The following is an 18,480-nucleotide window of genomic DNA, read 5'->3' as shown; positions in this document are numbered from 1 at the left end:
CAGTGAAACAATTCTCTACCTTTGGTCTTTGAAAGCAATTCTTTGCTTTATAATTATTTGGAGTCTGGATTAAAGTAGCGACTCAAAGAAATATTAGGTAGCAGAACTTGTGGCGTGCAAAATGTTGTCCCTGCTAATTAAATTTTCTTAGGTATTTTCCTCATGTGATTACTTTATGGTATGAAGTTGTCAAATTGCTTTTGAAAAGCACACTATAAATTAGATAACCAGCAGACCATATATACACATCTTATAGGTGACTGGGGGGACCCAATCACACACCCCGAGTGTTAACAAAAGAACAATGGGTCTTATCTCTGCTTCTTTCTGTTTTATATGCCAATACATTGCTGCTGGAAATATTATACCCTAACATTGCGAAATATGTGAAATGTCTTTCACAATAGGTAAATGTGTAAAATCAATTTCAAAGAAAAAAACCACATATCATAAAATGTAAATATTTAATATCCCTTCATAATTTTATTGGGTGGGAAGGGTAGTCTGGTTGCCCTCTTTGGATGCTATCCAAGCCAGTAGTTTTTCCCCTGTAGGATGAAATTCTGTAGTGGAAGAGGCTTCTTATGTGGTCGAGCCATTGCCTTTGTTAACAGACTTGGCTAGAGCCAAAAACTTAAGTATCTCTTTGCATGACTAATGCATACAAGTGACTGGGTGCCACAGAAATCACCAGATACTTCCAAAAGAGGGGACAAGTCTCTCCCCCCCCCCCATTTTCTGGCTTGAGGCAATGTTATCAAGAGTGCAAGAGAACAAAAGACAAGGACAAGCCTCAACTGGAGTTGGGAAGAGAGAAGTTCTGCCTTGCTTTCTGTGCTGAGCCCAAAGCTGTGCCTTGGGGACAGTGGCTAGAAATCAAATGGGATAGCAATATATGTTTGAGTGTTCATGCTGTGAGCCCTTTTATTTTATGCTCAGCCTGCATATATGTGGAAATGAGCTACATATCACAAAGACCAAAGAGTCTCTAGTGCCCTTCATTCTAAGGAATCCAAACCTGAGGTATGTCTTCATATCCCTGAAGTCTCTGCATGCTTGGAGATTGGGCTGTAGAAGTGAGATTGTGTTTCCTGGAGAGCAAACCGTGAACAAGGTGTGCCTGAGCTAAAAGGTAGGGCGTAATATCAACATCCCGAGCAGCACAGGGAGTAACATGACAGAGATTTGAAAAGAAAATGGATTCAATGTACCAGCTACGCGAAATGAAGCACCAGAATTCAAAGTCTGGGAAAATCGTGCCAGAGGTTGGCAAGATCATACCATAAAACTGAGGCCTTTCATGTGCAGCTGATGAATGCTGTCCACAAAATGCCCCATGATGGTCTTATTGGGTGGGATTGGGCCCCTTGGAGGGTGGGACCAGGCTTCTGCATCCATTAAGCAAACCCCAGAAGTGAAGGTCATCCAGGGTCCTGTGAGTTTGGGGGGCAAAATGGAAAGGTTTCTGTTTCTGTTTGGGCTTGTGGCTGACTGTGAGAATAAGCAGAGTTAAAATGTTCTTGCTGTCTGGCAGCTTCCTCCTCGTTAGCCTCAGTGTTGCCCTTGTCGAACTCTGCAGGGAGAAGGATGGAAGCAAATCTTTGCCTGTCATTGGTTCTGGCTCCACCTGTTGTTCTCCCTGCCTTCCCACCTTAGCAGTCTCAATGGACAACAGATTCACTGGGGGCACAAAACACTGTGAATGAGGTCTTAGAAGAACCACTGCTGTTGGGGAACTTTTGTTTGTATCATATGTGCTAAAGCAGTGGATGAAAGTCTTTTTTTTTAAGGGGGCTGATTCCTGAAGTGTGTTGATAGTGTTAAATTAAACAGCCAATCCATTACTAGGCAATCACCCTTTCAGGGCAACCCACAATTTAGTTTGCATTAGTAATTCACCAACTTGCCTAGAAATAGACTGAAATATGGCTGAAATTTCACTGTGGTATTCTAATTTTTAATTTCCCACAAATCTGAAATGGAGGACGAAAAAACCCAAAGGCTCTTTTCACCTTGCTACCTATTGCAGACTGAATGGTTTATATATGGGAAATAAGCTGTTTTACAGCAGTCCCTCATGGAAGGTACTGGAATCCATTTTGTGCGGAATAGGCATAAAAATGGCCAAAATGTGAGCGGGATGCGGCAGAATGAGAAAATGATTTGTGCATTTAGAGGCACAATTGCTTCTTCCAATAATGACTTGAGGGGAACAACATGGCAAAAATCTGCATTGGTGTTAAGACCATGTTACTTCCATAGAAGCAATTCCTACCAAAGAAAATGAACAGGAAATAAAAGAGGGATATGAATGAGAAATGGGATCCTCCTAAATTGAGGGTCCTGGTTGCACTCAGGCGCCTTAAGCCACCCCCACGGGGTGAGTTGTTACTAGGTGTGGCCCAAGCCTTGTCAGTTGGGCCCTGGGATCTTGCCTGGCTGTTGTCGCTGCCCAACCACAACCCAAAAATCCTTTTGTTGACCAAAAGGATTAAGAATCTTGGTTGCTGGAAGTCAGATGCCTATAAGGGTTACGTTTGTTAATTTTTCTTGGCGCCTTTTCAGTTTTTACCTGTTTTCAGTTCGTTTTGGACTTTTACTGTTTACTTACCTGTTTGTGTTTCCTTTCTTAGTGTTGCCGGTGCTGCATGTCTGGATCCTTGGCCATAGTATCGTGCACTGGGCCGACATCTGAGCAGTTGAGACCAGCTTGAGGCGCGATCTCACTTTATCTGCTTGAGTAAAAGTTTCATGGTTCACCAGGCAGGGGATGCTCTGGAGGGGACTGTTGCCATTGGTGATTGCACGAGTGCCCTGTTTAGGTCCGCCATCCATGAACCTCATACAGCTGGGTGAAAATGATTTGCCTGCATCAAGAGGCGTGGTCGTCAGGTTCCATATCTAAAGGGATTTGCAGGAGCTGGCCATGTCTTGCCCCAACACATTATTTTTTTGGTTTCCTCATGAGGCGCTTTTGGTGCAATAGCACCAGCCCAGTTGCAACAAATAATGCCTGGAAGTGGGTAGACTGCAAGGTAGTGCAGAAGGTGTTAATCCTGGATGGCAGGGTGATTCCCCCATCCAGGCATTGCATTCTCTAATGCAGCCCTATTTAGGGCAGATGGAGTGCATTTATCTGATGAAGGTAATGATGTGCGGTTGGCCGAAGTCCGTGATGGCTTAAAGGACTGGTTGCGAGGTGAGGGTTTTGGCAGCGAGCGCTAGGCTCATGTGGCGGTTAGGCATTGGTTTATAGAAATGTGCAGGAGGGGAGGTGTGGCCATCACCTGCCCCTCCAAAATTAGGGTATTCTGGTAAAGGAATCTGGGGGTCCTGGATCTCATCCGAAGTCCACTTGAGGGGCTAGGGCCATGCCAGGACCACAGGAACTCTGGGGTGAGCTTCAATCAATCTTCACCGATGTTGCTCCCTCGTTTGGTGTTTACCCTTTCAGACTGCCAGCCAGAGAGGCTGGAGTCAATAATAGTCTCTGACCAATGCCTAGGCCACTACCGCTCAATTTGTTTTGTAATCAATAAAGTTGTGGCCAAAATTTTGCCCCAAAACTTAAACTAATATTATGTGTCCGTTTGAATTTATTTACTGGGGAAGGGCTTGGGGGTCTCGAGGTGCAAAGTACAGACCATATTACCAAAGAGGAAAGGGTAGAAGTGACTTTAAATTCCACCCAACCACATAGCTCACCAAATGATCTCTCAGCCTTACAGGCTTTAGAGCGTTGTTGCAAGGGTAAAAGCATATTTGAGAATTAAAAGTGCAAGCATATTTCAGTACATTTTAATTCACTTTTTAAGGATATAATTTAACTTGATTAATTATTTTAATTGAACTTCAGCCTTCATGGGAATTACTTTGAGTCTTCCAGTATCAGTTATGTACATTTCTATGGAGCAGTTGAATTTTTTAGTAGATGATATAAAACAATTCCAAACAAAATGACATTTTTTCAATAGACACCATAGTAACACTTCAGTTATTCAGTGTAGCGGACATAAAACAAATACAATACAAGATAGCAAAGTTGCATTTCTATACACATTTCACAACATTTATATTTAATAAATGCTTTACTACCAACCTACAAGACATATATCATTATCTAGCAACAGGGATCTGATCCTATAATTTACCAATATTAACTTTTTTGTGTCTTAATTTACCTCTTCATAGCAAAAATCTATCTTTTTTTGTCTTATACCTGTACAATGCTAAGGGCTAAAGAAAGAAATATAGTGTATATAAGCTCAAAAGAATCTATTTACTACTTTAACATTTCTCAAGTCATACATTAACATTTAGCAAGTCATAAAGAATTTACATCTCTAAGCGATTTGTGTGTAATAGAGGTTAGCAATATGCATATCATCCTGAATATGAGCAGCATTTACAAAATGAATCCAGTCCACCTCAAATTGTAAATAGGTTATACAAGTAGCATTGCTCAACTAATAAAACATATATGGCCCCAATATATTGTAAGAAAGTCGGAAGACTCAACTGGGTTTAAACAGGGCCAGCATGTTATTGATGCAACCATATACGATTTGCAAAAGGGCTGGTAGTGGATAAGCACACTAAGAAAATTTAATTCAGTGTGGTAGGGACTGGATCTGGTACAGTACCATCTAACAGGTTGCACCCCAAGTGGGAATGTCCAAGGGGAGCAGCCCTCTCTTATTCTGCAAACTGTAATAAAGATCATGGATTACTGAGGCTCACCTAGGTCCATTCATCCACTAATAAGCTTCTTAAGTTCCATTGGGTGTGTTAGGGGTTCATCAGCATCTTTAGAAGGAGCTCCTAGGAGGATTACAATTTAGCTCCCTTTCTTCAACCTCACTTTGAATGCTGGTACCATATTATTCTAGTTCCAAATAAAGCTGCTCTTTCCACCGAAATGTTACTAACACTTAGTGACATTTAGAACCAGCAAGGAAGACACCACAAAGCAGGCCAAACCCCTCCCCACAAAAAAACAAGGAAAATTCCCTGTGTATCCCCCAGAGTGGATGGAGACGAGCTCCAACTCCTTTTGCTGTATTAAACATTCTGTTACCTGGTCCTTAGAACTGTAAGCTCAACACACCCTGCACACCCACTGGTGGTGGCTAGGTTCCACTTGACATGCTTCCAGCTACACATTAGTTTGTTTTTGCCACTTCTTGTAAATTCTTAAGTCCTCCTCAGATTTATAGACTGAATAATAGTTCTAGTCTACAACTGGGATAAATGAGGAACATAGGAATTCTGGCAAGGCCCAAGAGTTGAGTCTTTGGCATATCAACATAAATCAAAAGCTGTCCAGTGATGTTATAATAACCAAGGTGATTCCTGGAAGAAATTTCAACGTCATTTCTAAAATGCAGTAAGAGGCAACAAAAGTAGGTCAACAGATCAGCAGTGCATGAAGTCAGATTAAACTGTAACCACATTTCTGCAGAGCAAAAATTTAAGATGGGGTCATTTGCAGCTTGCTGAATGTGAATTTGATGGATGAATCTACAGGAGATTCCTTTGGAATGTTACAAAATATTTTATGTAACCGTTCTTTCTTAGTAAATGCCATTTCATACATTTTGCCGCTGCTGTGATCACTTTCCACATTCAAAGATGAGACTTGCCATGAATTTTAAACTCACAATCCTGAGTATGCATGGAATAGGAATGCTGAGAGCAAGACCAAGCCTTTAGGCATAGCCCTAAGCTAACAAGAGTGTTGTGACTCCTAAATACAGCATTAAATCACAATGGCTCTTCTGTTTCTTCCTGAGTCATAGGCGATATTTTTCTGACAAACATCAATGGCTTATTAGTAAGCCAAATACATTTTACTTGGGCCTTGTAGCTGGCTGAGATATGTGAAGAGGGAAGCCTTTGGTCTTTTGCAGTCTTTGTTTACTCTTCCAGTGAATGACTAATGCCTATATGCATCTTGCTTACTGCTTTCTGCTTGAGCATCTGAAATAGGTGTTCTGGTCTTACAAAGATAATTGACTTCAGTGAAGCTATTCTTCTGCTTAGTTTTAATACTGGGGGAAAGGGAGAGTCAAAACTAGACATTAACTAGGACAGGAGAATGTGCTGCCAGCCTTAGGTTTTCTTTTCTGCAGACAATGCACAAAATATTAAATTGTAGTAGTAGGTACTATTATGGCAGCTGTCCAACCATTTCCTTTGTTAGAAAAGTTACTGGTTAATAATCCTGGGTGAATGGCTGTTCTCTCAGTGGAAGCTAATGGTTTGGACATAGTTGGGAATTTATTCCTTGTGCTTGAGTGAGACACCCATTAGAACTTGTGGAAAGTGGCATTCAATGCCTCCTCTCCACCACAGCCCCCCATTTTTAAGAGGACTGGGCAGATGAATGTTGTGCATATTTGTGTGAATAACCAGCAGTTTTTGCAGTTGGGAAAGTAGGGCAGAAGAAAAGACAAAGCTAGGAAGTATCCAAAGACATCTTTGAAGATGAAAGTCATCTCCCTAGGAATTTGATGTGCGATAGTAGATTTGTTGCTTTGTAGGAGTACCTGCAATTTGTTTCCACGTGTGCTTTTTTTTACTTAAAGGAAATATCACAAGTACACCATAAATCTCCAATATTCTCACCTCTTAGGGAATATGGAGCAATATGAATTCTCATTTACAGTGGAATGACATTTAATGCTTTTTCTGCCACCATTATTGTCCCGTAAAGCTTTGGTAGCAGGAGGAGAGAAAAGAGCTTCAGCAAGAACAGAGAAATACTTGTCTATAGGTAGGGAAGCTCTAGTTTCTTGCTGGGGTATGCCAGAGGCCACTCCTCATCTTCAGTGAGGCAGGATGCTCAAGAATTAATCCTTTTGTTTCCTGTCTCTGCCTGCTGTGGTTATTCCATACTGATGTTTCTTCTGACTATTGTTCCATGTGTCGTCAAATTACAATTCACAAACCATCTATTAAGCGTAAAACGCTTTTAAAAAGAACAAAATATGAACTAAAGCAAAGCTTTATTTCTTTCTTTTTAAAAAAAGTCACATCAGTAAGAATAATGAATGAAGTTTGATAAATTTGGGCATCCTTACTAGCATTCTGTGAACAGGAAACAAAAGCCTAAATTTATCCAATAAATTATTCACTGTTAATTGTTTGTTCTGCTCTATCTACCATTATGTGGAGATAATTTGGACATGCCATATTTTATTATTTGCTCATCTTTTCTATTGGAAAACCTTTTTTCAAAAAAAATGCGATAACATAAAATGGTATGTTTAGACAAATATGTTTAATGCTTAGTTAAAATGTTTCACTCAGTATATTTCTCCCATTGAAAAGACTCTATATATTTTGCCCATTGGAAAGACTGCAAAAATACCTTCTTTTTTTAACTACTGTAATTAGACTTCTTGCATACTTAGTAGATTTACCTTGTACATAATACACTGTTTATACTTAATATAATATGTTCTATTCTGAGGAAAGAAATTATTCACAGCTACATTTCTAGCAGTTAAATTACACTTGCTTGTAGTTTCACATGCCTTCTGCCCTTTATGTATTCTGAATATTATTCAGCATCATATTCTTCTGAAGTCCATAGCAAATATAAGGCAAACCTAGCACACAAGGGAGGCCCATTACTGGGCTTGAGCTGAGACATCATTAGTTTGAAGCTATGACTTCACCTGGATCTGAAGCTGCCTTGACTCCTCAAATAACATTCTCAGCCTTTAGTTGTGGGCCAACTTTTGAGCAGGAAGACTTACAAGGTCTCCTTCTGAAAGGAGGGAGGGAGGGGTTCCCCACATGGCCTCTTTGGGCCAGTAGGCTTGTGAGAGGAAGCCTCCTATATAAAGGAGGTCCCTCCCCTGTGCCCTTATTCTCCTCATCTTTCAGCTTCTTGCCCCCCCTCCCATGATTTGAGCAGTGTGGCTCTTGCCAGTTACTGTATGGGGCTAAGTAGGAATTGTTAGGGTGCTCTCCGATTAACCTTTGGTTCTTAATTTAATTGGGCTGGCTTTAATCTGGCTGCTGCCTGTTGGTATACTGTGTGGGCAGGAAAGTTGAGTTTAAACATGGACAGCACCTTCAGGAATGCTGAGTGAGGGGTATATCATCAGTCTCTTCCTACTGTCAACAAGGTTGGAGGGCACTTGGTTTTGTGCTATCAGGAATTCATGTGTGCCACATGGTGATGGTGGGAGTACCTTACACAGGTCAGGCCACCCACTCATGACTTCCTTTTAGGAGATTATGCCTGTGTGGGTGAAAGAGCTCCTCTGGGGTCCTTTAACGGTCTACCCAGACATATTTTGTTTGATTTGTGCAAGTTTTTTCCCTATTATATTATTAAATCAAACCTTTAACTCCATTCTTTAGAGCTGAGTCTTCATTTTAGGTGTCAGGTAAAAGGTTTGTACACATAAACCAGGTCCAATATCTCTATACATTCTTGCACTGTTTGTACAGAAACTGCCCTTCCTGGAACTGGAGTATCTGAAAAACATGATAATCTGCCCATCAATCAAGATACTTATCTGAGGCCCTCCAGTGGGCATTCCTGCCTTTTGAGTGGACAGGGAGGGAAGGGGGGAAGAGAGAGAGGTGGGGCATTTTCAGCTGTGTTTTCAAGACTACAACACTCCCTTCTGGGAATGTTAACCTGCTTTGATTTATATCTCTTGGTTGGCAGGAAAAGTCCATCTTGTTTTCTTGAGGGTTTAGTGGCATTTGATGGTGATTTCTACTCTTTTAATTAGATTATTGTTTCAAACATTTAACTTGTCAGCTTTCTGTTATTATAGCTACTGTTGTTGTTCATATTTGTTATAAAATATATGCCTACATAACTGATACCAGCAGAAATTCACAGTAACCATACTGTGCATTAACGAATGCACACTGCCCGTTTGCTCTTTCCTCTGCTCCAAGGGTTCCCAAACTCTAGAGTGAAGTATAAAGTTCAGAGCCAAACCTTTTCATCTTGTGTAGGTAATTCAGAGTATGAACTGAACTTATATCTCTTGGCATCTGATTATACAACTCCAGGAATTTTTAGCAGCTTGCAGTGTAAGGAAACACTTCAAGACTGCTGTTCCAACTGATTTCAAAGCACAGTGGGTTTGGCTTCATCACACAGATAATAAGGTAGCTCAAAGAGAGTTTAAGGCAAGTTTTAGACAATGGGAATGCTCTGTTTTCTAGGTATTCAGATTGTTGGAGTTCCTGTCTAAAAGCAGACAAACTCCATACATTTCTTTCTTATCTTCTTGACTTAATTTTGCTCCCCCTACTCAACTTTTGTTTCTTCATTTTCATTTATCCATGAAATAAGCACACTTTTTTGCCATATATATATATATATATGATGATGAGGTGTCTTTTAAAACTGTCACACAGCTGAGTTTTGCCAAAATTGGTTGTTTCTTTCATGAGGACAGCAGGTGAACATATATTTTATTGTGTCTATTTTTAGTATCCGATGAATGTTCCATGGATAATACATGATTACAAATGCAATTATTAGCTGTTCCATTTCAAAAATATACTTGTATTATCCATACTGAGGAAGGCTTTTTCACAGCACAGATCCACTACTGCTGGGCTCAGTCAGAGAATCAGAATGAAAATCTTTTCTGATAGTATGCTTAAATCCTATTTAAAAGGTTTGCCATTGTTTCAGTTCTCTTTAACAACTGTCTAACTTAGGGTTTAGCTGGAGATCACATTATAACTGAATATTATTGGAAATGCATCAGAAAATTCATGTGGAAAATTCAGATGCATCAGAACAAGAAGGGACCACCAGATTAATTCTCCAACATTACGGCTTCACGTTTTTGTTGCATAACAAATAAATATACATATGTTTTCAGCTAATGAGTACGTACATCATCATGTTCTCTGGGGCTATTAAAGGAACAGGCCCTACCTGGTGGAGGGCCCTAAGACCCTGGAATATTGTGTAACACTGGGGAGAGATTGGGATGGTTTATAACAGTACCTTTCTTGCTTGTGCGGATAGAGGACAGAGAAAGCTGTGTGTTTGTATGGCTTTCGTAGTCAACATCCTGTTCATACAAGGAATTCTATTTCTACAACAGAATTTCCCTTCCTTTTCATCTCCCCATACCCTGCCAAATCTCCTCTGAAGGGTGGAGATAACAGGTGTGAGGGTGTAAATGGAAATGGAGCTTCATCGCACAGGTGTCAGGGACTGGACAGAGGAGGAATGGTGGAGACCGCCTCCCTAGCCTGAACCTTCCAGAGAAGAGGAAGACAGTATAGATTTACAACAGTGGTTTGCGGGAGGTCACAGCTCAGACGCAGATGAGCGGCAAGGTTGGGAAATAAGGGGAGATGAGGAGGAGGAAGAGCTGGAGCAGCTGGCTGACAGATTATCACTAGAAAACATTCCAGACCCACCCCCTTCTCCCAGAACTGGTGGGCAGTTAAACTAGAAGAGCAAAGAGTTCAGAGACAGATGGCCCTAAGCAGCAGCCATAAGGTGGGTGGCGCTGTTGACAATTGAGGAAGTAGTAGAGAAGGGGGATGGAGATTTACTCGGAGCAACACAATTACTCCAAGAGGCTGTATTTCTAAGTCTCTCTCTGTGAATATTGAATAAAAGACATTGGTAAGAACTTTCCCTGTCTTATCTATTCCTGGCAGCCTACCATGGGAGGATCAGATTCCCTGACACCTGACAACAAGTGAAAGTACTTGAACGAATGGAACAATTTTGGCGATACAATTCACTGTGTCCAGTTCTGCTAAACCAGAAGCCGTCATTTTTCCAGGAATGATTTTTTTTTAAATGGTTGCTTTCAATCTGGCCCTCTCTGGAATTCTCATATTCATTCAGTTACCTTTCACACAGAATTCAAATAATATTATTGACAGATATTGAATTCTAGTGTTTTCTCATAATGCACTATCTTTTTTTCTAGACCTGATTTTTTTTATATGCAGTGTGTGTGTGTGTGTGTGTGTGTTTATAATTAAATGTAAGCACCGGTCTGTCCATTTGTTGTTGTTTAGTCGTTTAGTCGTGTCCGACTCTTTGTGACCCCATGGACCAGAGCACGCCAGGCACTTCTGTCTTCCACTGCCTCCCGCAGTTTAGTCAGACTCATGTTTGTAGCTTCGAAGACACTATCCAACCATCTCATCCTCTGTCGTCCCCTTCTCCTTGTGCCCTCCATCTTTCCCAACATCAGGGTCTTTTCCAGGGAGTCTTCTCTTCTCATGAGGTGGCCAAAGTATTGGAGCCTCAGCTTCACGATCTGTCCTTCCAGTGAGCACTCAGGGCTGATTTCCTTAAGAATGGATAGGTTTGATCTTCTTGCAGTCCATGGGACTCTTAAGAGTCTCCTCCAGCACCATAATTCAAAAGCATCAATTCTTCGACGATCAGCCTTCTTTATGGTCCAGCTCTCACTTCCATACATCACTACTGGGTCTGTCCATAGTGGACAGCAAAGCAACACAATATCACAGTTTCAAAAGATTATCAAATCTTCAATTAAAAGTTTCCTGCTTGTAGGGTCAGATAGTTATTCCTTTCTTCTTAGTGTGGCTATTTCACCATATGAAAATTAAAAAGGATAGAAAAGAACTAAAATATGAGAGTTCTCCCTACCACAGGAACAGAAACTGACAATAAGAGACTGTTATGAGAGGCTATTCAAGAGTAATTAGGGTATTATTCATCATTCATTATTCATTATCCACCCCATTGCACTCAAAAGGGTTGAAAAAGCAACCCAGCTTTATTATTAACTTTGGAAGGAGGCATTGCTGAATGAACTTAAACATTATAGAAGTATCTTGGCTCTGTTGAAAGTGTTGCTAGAAAATATAGCACTGGGTAGAATCACTGTTTCAGTTCCACTTCCAGCTAATTGCAGAAAAGCAATCCCTCAGCAGAGCTGGAGGGCTCTAGTGTGGAAGCAACTGAAGATAGCAGTTAGACACAGTTGCTATTTTTCACACACAGAGCTTGCCAGTTCTTTATTTCCTTTGCTCCTTTATTACCCCAATGAATTAATTATCATCGCTCATGTTTCTGAGGAAAGGATTTTGCCAAAGGTCCTAATTCAATCAACACTGAAGTCAGCAGGTCAGAATGGCATGGTTTATATTTTGCAATAATTAACAGGTAGCTGAAGCAATGGCATGGGACAGATTGCTGTCAGACATTTTTGTGCTTTCCTTTTAGAAAGTGATCTCAGGAAACTTTCTTTAAAACAAACAAGCAAATAAGAAAAATAGGTTTTTAAATTGTAGAATAAAAAACTATTACATTATCATATCCTAATGAAATCACCGTCAATGTAAGAAAATGCATCAGCATGCATTACAAGGAACCAAATGATTGAAGTTGCTGGCCAACCACACTAGTACTCAAGAATTCTTTCTAATGTGATTGTGTGGCAATGCAAACAACATATCCTAGCTGTTTGTTGTGCTTTTAATCTCAAATAGTCTTTTGCCTATTGTATATGTGTTTGACTGTATTCTAGTGGCTGATGTGAGATCATAACAATAAAGATTGCTTGATTTTATCACATAAAAAATCAGAAATATAAATTTTCCAACTTAATTCCAAAATTAAGACTGGAGAACTGATCACAAGTATTTGCATGCACTGTCGCATTATAATAACATTTCGATATTATGTTCATTCATTTGAAGCATTCTACCCTATGTTGCAAGAAATGCTGCCACAGTGGCTTACACAATCTGAAAGGCATGACACAAAAGGAAAAAAGAGGGTTGAGAATGGAAGAGGAAACAAGCAAACTCGGGCATCTGTTCCTAAATGAGATGATGGAGCAGAAAGGAGCCTGCTGGAGCTGACCTTTCAGCAAAGCCAATGGAACGGCCCTATTTTTTCCCCCCTCCCTCTGCTGCAGTCTGATAATGACACAGCAATGAAACAATTTTATGACATTGCTGTTGTGTTGCTAGAAGTAGATTTGTAAAGAGTGCCTTCCTGGGCTCCACTGGGAGGGAGGATGGGATATAAATTTAATAAATAATAAAATCAATAATGATGATAGTAATACAGTCGTACCTTGGTTGTTGAACGGAATCCATTCCAGAAGTCCGTTCGACTTCTGAAAACATTCGAAAACCAAGGTGTGGCTTCCAATTGGCTGCAGGAGCTTCCTGCATGCAATCAGAAGCCGTGGAAGCCACATCGGACGTTCAGCTTCCAAAGAACATTCGCAAATCGGAACACTCACTTCCAGGTTTGCGGCGTTCAGGAGCCAAAACATTTGACTCCCAAGGCGTTCAGTTTCCAAGGTACGACTGTACTCCAGAAAAGTGTTCTGTGCGATAGAAGCACTCCCCAACATTGTGATCTAAAGCAGGGGTGGAGAATCTGGGTGCATTCAGAAATGTGGAGTATTGGGGGTAGTATTGCGATGGTTTTCCTGGTTATAATGCCAGCACTTATATCCTGGTTTGTAACATTCTTTTCACACTATTATGGAACTGTAGATTTTTTGTTGATATATGGCCATGTCACATTGCTGTGAGACTTTTGTAAGTGAGCTGAGAGTTTGTCTGAACCTGGGCGAGATCCTGGAGGCTGGGAGGAAAGGCGTGTCAGAAGGGAAATGAATTGATATGGATTTGTATATATTAGTAACTTTGTATTAATGAAACGTTTTTTAGATGTAACTGATTTTTTTGTAATATTTTGTTTAAGATGTCTGTTGTTGCTTCAGTTTTCTATACACTTCTTAGAGATACCTCACCAATCTCTCCTCTACCTTTCTCATGGGAGACAAATGGGGATGGGAGTTTGTCGCAGCTGGAGAGGGAGACACCTGTGACTCTTCACCAGCCTGACTCATCTCTGCCTCTTGGCCTCCCTCTTCCCACTTGCCAGCTTCAGCTTCTGATTCTGGAGACTTCTCTCTGCCACAGACTTCTGCAGCTCACTAAGTCCTGTTATCCCTTCAGCTTCTGACACCTCCTCTTCCCAGTATTCTCCATGGGACCACTCATCATTGTCCCACCACCACTCCCTGGGCTCTGAGCCTTCTTCCCTTGATGGTTCCCCAGTTGGTTCCTCCCACCATTCCTCTGCGTCCAACCAGTCCATGACAGCAGTGAGGAAGATGACCAGAGGAGCGCTTGGTTCTTCATCTTTAACAGCTGGACAGAAGGTGGAATTTCAGCAATGAAGCACACTCTGCCTGCACACGACAATCATTGCTCGCCAAAAATGGCTTTTTCTAAACCTGCACAAGCATTAAAGGTGCAGGAGTCCTATTGGTATTTGCGTCTAGGCATTCTACCAATTACCTGCAGTGATGCTGACGACAACAAAAATAGCTTGGCCTGTTCTTCTATTTTTAACAGTGGCTTGATTGGCAGAAATCAGGCAGCGAAGCTTTTCACAGCTTGGCAATAAACATTCTTTCTTGCTAATTAATTAAAGCTGCTTTCAGAGGCACAACTTCAAGGTCTGGTTCAAAAGTCAACAGAAGTCTTAGTCTTGGTGATTAACATCCACTAAAAACATCCATTAACTATATAGAAGTTAGCCAGTTTTTGAAAATGCCAACTCTTTCAGACAGCACAATTTTTATAGTGCTTTACCTAGTAGCAGGCAGCATGGTGAGGTGCTACCACTGCTCACCAAACCTCCTGTTCAGTACCAGAAGGTAAGAGTGAGGGGCAAGGCAGTGGTGAGGCTGACAAAGGACAATGGCACTGATGGAGTCAATCCAGTGCTCCTCCTGGTGTGTTCGTACTACACTGACCTTGCTGTTCTACCTCACTGTAAGCAGGAACAAGTGGCCAAGTGAGTGGTGCTCAGCTGAGTGATTGCACCCCAACACGTTTCTAGTATACTCTCATATAAATGCAGCATCTACTGGCAGAACATTACCTTTAAGTCTGTGGTCTTATTTCTCTTTTCCAGCTCCTTTTCACTAAACAAACCAATGCCATTGGGAGGAACAACAATATTTGAACACAATTTCATAAAGCAATGCCATTTTATTTGGGGGGGGGGGTTAGTGTCAGGTTTATTTGCTAAAATCTGGTGACTAAATATTGACAAAAAGTTGGTATGACAAGGCAATTCCCACGACATCTTAAGAAAAGACACACGACGAGTCTATCCTCCTTGCTTGGAAGTTAATGTTAAACCTCCCACTGACTTCAGTGCCCTTTCACATAGGGCTATAAGCAAAAACATGGATGTGAGTCTTTTGATGGAGTTGAGACCGGGAGGGTCTTGCAGCTTTGTCAGGCAGCTGTAAAAAAAGGACTGTCTTTCCTTCTCTTTGTGATAGGCTCAGAAGCCCTGCAGACAAGGCAGCCTTTCTAACCAGTCTCCAAGCCTGAGGTGAACTTCAGTATCCTGTGGTTTGCACAATTCCACTTTCAAGTTATTCTGTCAGGGAAACTGACAGACTCAATGATGTTACTTTAAAGACTTCTTGGGAGGAGAAAAAAAGAGAGAGAAAGAATAGGATGTCAGAATTCTCTTCCTCAAATGCTAAACTCACCAAAGTTTTATATGCCCTGGCAGTCAAAGAGCTAAGAATTCAGTTGATCTTGCATTGCTTAAAAGATTCTGGCTTCATTTAATTTCCTCTATTCCCAGACTGAGCTGCGTAGTATTGGCACAATGAACAGCCTTTAAGAGCATAACCTAGAAATATTACATATACTGCTTTCAAAAAAGGGAGGCAAGAAAGCTTACCCAAAATAGAATATACATTATGCTTTCAGAAGTGAAAGTATGTGATATTTACACCACCTTTACAATGCACCACCAAAATGTTTTAAGGCCCCAGACAGGCTGTAATCATCCAACCAGATATTCTTGAGAAGGCCAAGTGACTACTCAGGGACTACTTCAAAGCAATTGGCTTCTTGATTGCAGATAGCTAAGGCAGGATGGACTGGAGAACATAAAATCAGATCAGTTTCTGAAGGACAGTGAATAGGAAATGGTTGTTTAATCTTTTATGTCATAGAAGAAACAGCAGGCATGAAGAAAACAAATGAATTGTTGTTACTCCACTATATACCTATGGAAATGTAGCAGCAGTAATGGCCAAAACTGCAAAAGAGTGGAAGAGGAGGAGGAGGAGGAGGAGGAGGAGGAGGAGGAGGAGGAGGAGAAGAAGAAGAAGAACCACTCCACTAGTGCTGCTATTAAGATGCCCACAAAAGTGCAGATGTCATTATTTGTTATCATTGTTTTCTGTTCAAATTGTAGTTGCCAGAGAGAGCCTCTATATCCTAAACCTTCAAGGTAGCTTGGGGACTCACAGAAATGATAAACTAGAACTCCCTAAAGTTAGTTTACCTCCCTGAGGTTAGTTGATTCTAATACCAATAAATGCCCACCCTGTGGAATCTGACCCTCCTTTTGTCGACCCTCTCTTTCCCAACACATGTACATGATCTCAACAAACTAGATTTGGAAATATTGATTGTAACAAGCAGTTCTGCCCAATGTACATCTGAGTTCAGTGGAGGAGCTAAATCTTTCCAGATGAAACCAGTGCTACCTAAAAGATATAGCATTAACTGAAACATGCACGTTCTAAACTTGCAGAAGCCTTGTAATGACAATGGGGAACTTTATCACATAGTTCCCCCCGCAGCGTAGGACTGAACTTCAAGCCGTGCTGTTCCCTTCTATATTTAACAGTGGCTCAATTATCATTCATGCAACGTTGACTGTGTGACAGGAGGAGAGACAGTGCATGAATTACCTATCATCCAATGAAATTTCCAATTAGAACTCAAAATACAGATCTAGCACTTGGGTCGTTCACGTACCTTCCTGAAAGCTGATTACAACGTCATGATATGAGAGATACCATTACTAATGCAATATCAGTGCCAGCATCGTCTACTCCAGCGTCTCAAAAACAAGTAAGAGGAGAGCATTTAATTAGGAACCTTTCAGTATTAATTCTCTAGTTTAATAGGCTTTTCTGGTTGATAACGAAACTGATTATGTGCCAACAACAAATTGCCTAACGGTGGGCACAGCGTTTCTTTATTTTCAAGGGGGGAAAGAGGATGGGAAGTGGTGGGGGAGGGGAAACATGTTCCCTCTCCAACCTGTGTTTTTGTTATTACTCCATCTGTATTTTTTTAAAGCTTAGCCTATATTAGTCAAATTAGTCCAAGCACAAGTTAAGCTAACTCCCTATATTTCCCCATGGATTGAAATGCTAAATATTTTTGAGGGGGGTCAATGAAAAGAATATCTAAAGCCCACTGCATTACTGCTGATTTATGTAACATTGTCAGGATAAACGGAATGAATGAGGTTAACAAGCTATTAGGGCCACTTGAAAACCTCTGCTGCTGAATGGGTCTTTGTAGTGTCAGAATTTTCACACACAGCAGCTGGACAGTATTGCACACACATTCGGTCAAACTGGAACTGGTAACTGGAGCCAGGAAAGAGTGCTAAGTCAAAGAGGAAGCTATCTAGGTCACATCCACAGTATGCACTTAAATGCCACTCAAAGTGCATGGCTTTTACCAAAGAATTCTGGGAATGGTAGCATCAGGTGTGGAGAGTCCTCTCCCCCTCTGGTAGCATCAAAGGCAAGAATAACAAGCAGTTTGCATTTTATAGTCCTTTTATTCAGTCATCTGGTTGCAAGACAAGAATCTATGTCTCCACACAAAGAGAGATGTTGGCTGCTCTGAGCACCTCATTTTCCATCCCCAATGAGCACCAGTGGGAAGTCTCAGGAGTTCCACCCGTCTGCCTTCTAGAATGCAGAGGGACCAACAGGCCCATGGAGATGGAGGATCCCCTATACTCTCCAGGGAGGTGTCTGCCGGCTGCGCTCTCACACCCCCTTCCTCCTCCCTATCTCGTAACTAGGCAATTCTCCCTCAGATGGTATACCACCTATCATCTCTCTCTCTCTCTCTCCTCCTGAAACTGCTGTAGGCAAGGTGGAGAATGTCCCCCCTCCTCCTCAGAGAGAAGCTGATCAGACTGAGTGCACACTTCCCAGTCTTCCTGTTCCGACCATTCTCTGACAGGTAGACTATTAAGGGTGCTGGGAAATGTACCTCTGTGCTGAACTGTAAACGACGTACAGTTCTTAGGATTTTGCAAGGGGTGGGTGGGTAGCAGAAGAAGCCATGGCTATTGAAGTGGTAGAAATGTGCTTTAAATGTATGGTATGGGTGGAGACATCACCTTGCCAACAAAGGTCCATATAGTAAAAGCTATGGTTTTCCCAGTAGAGATGTATGGAAGTGAAAGCGGGACCATAAAGAAGACTGATCGCCAAAGAATTGATGCTTTTGAATTATGGTGCTGGAGGAGACTCTTGAGAGTCCCATGGACTGCAAGAAGATCAAACCTATCCATTCTTAAGGAAATCAGCCCTGAGTGCTCACTGGAAGGACAGATCCTGAAGCTGAGGCTCCAATACTTTGGCCACCTCATGAGAAGACTCCCTG

The sequence above is a fragment of the Podarcis filfolensis genome (genome assembly GCF_964270895.1).
Source record: "Podarcis filfolensis genome assembly, chromosome: 1".
NCBI lineage: Eukaryota > Metazoa > Chordata > Lepidosauria > Squamata > Lacertidae > Podarcis > Podarcis filfolensis.
The sequence above is the reverse complement of the archived record's forward strand: the minus strand, read 5'-3'. Positions refer to the sequence as shown.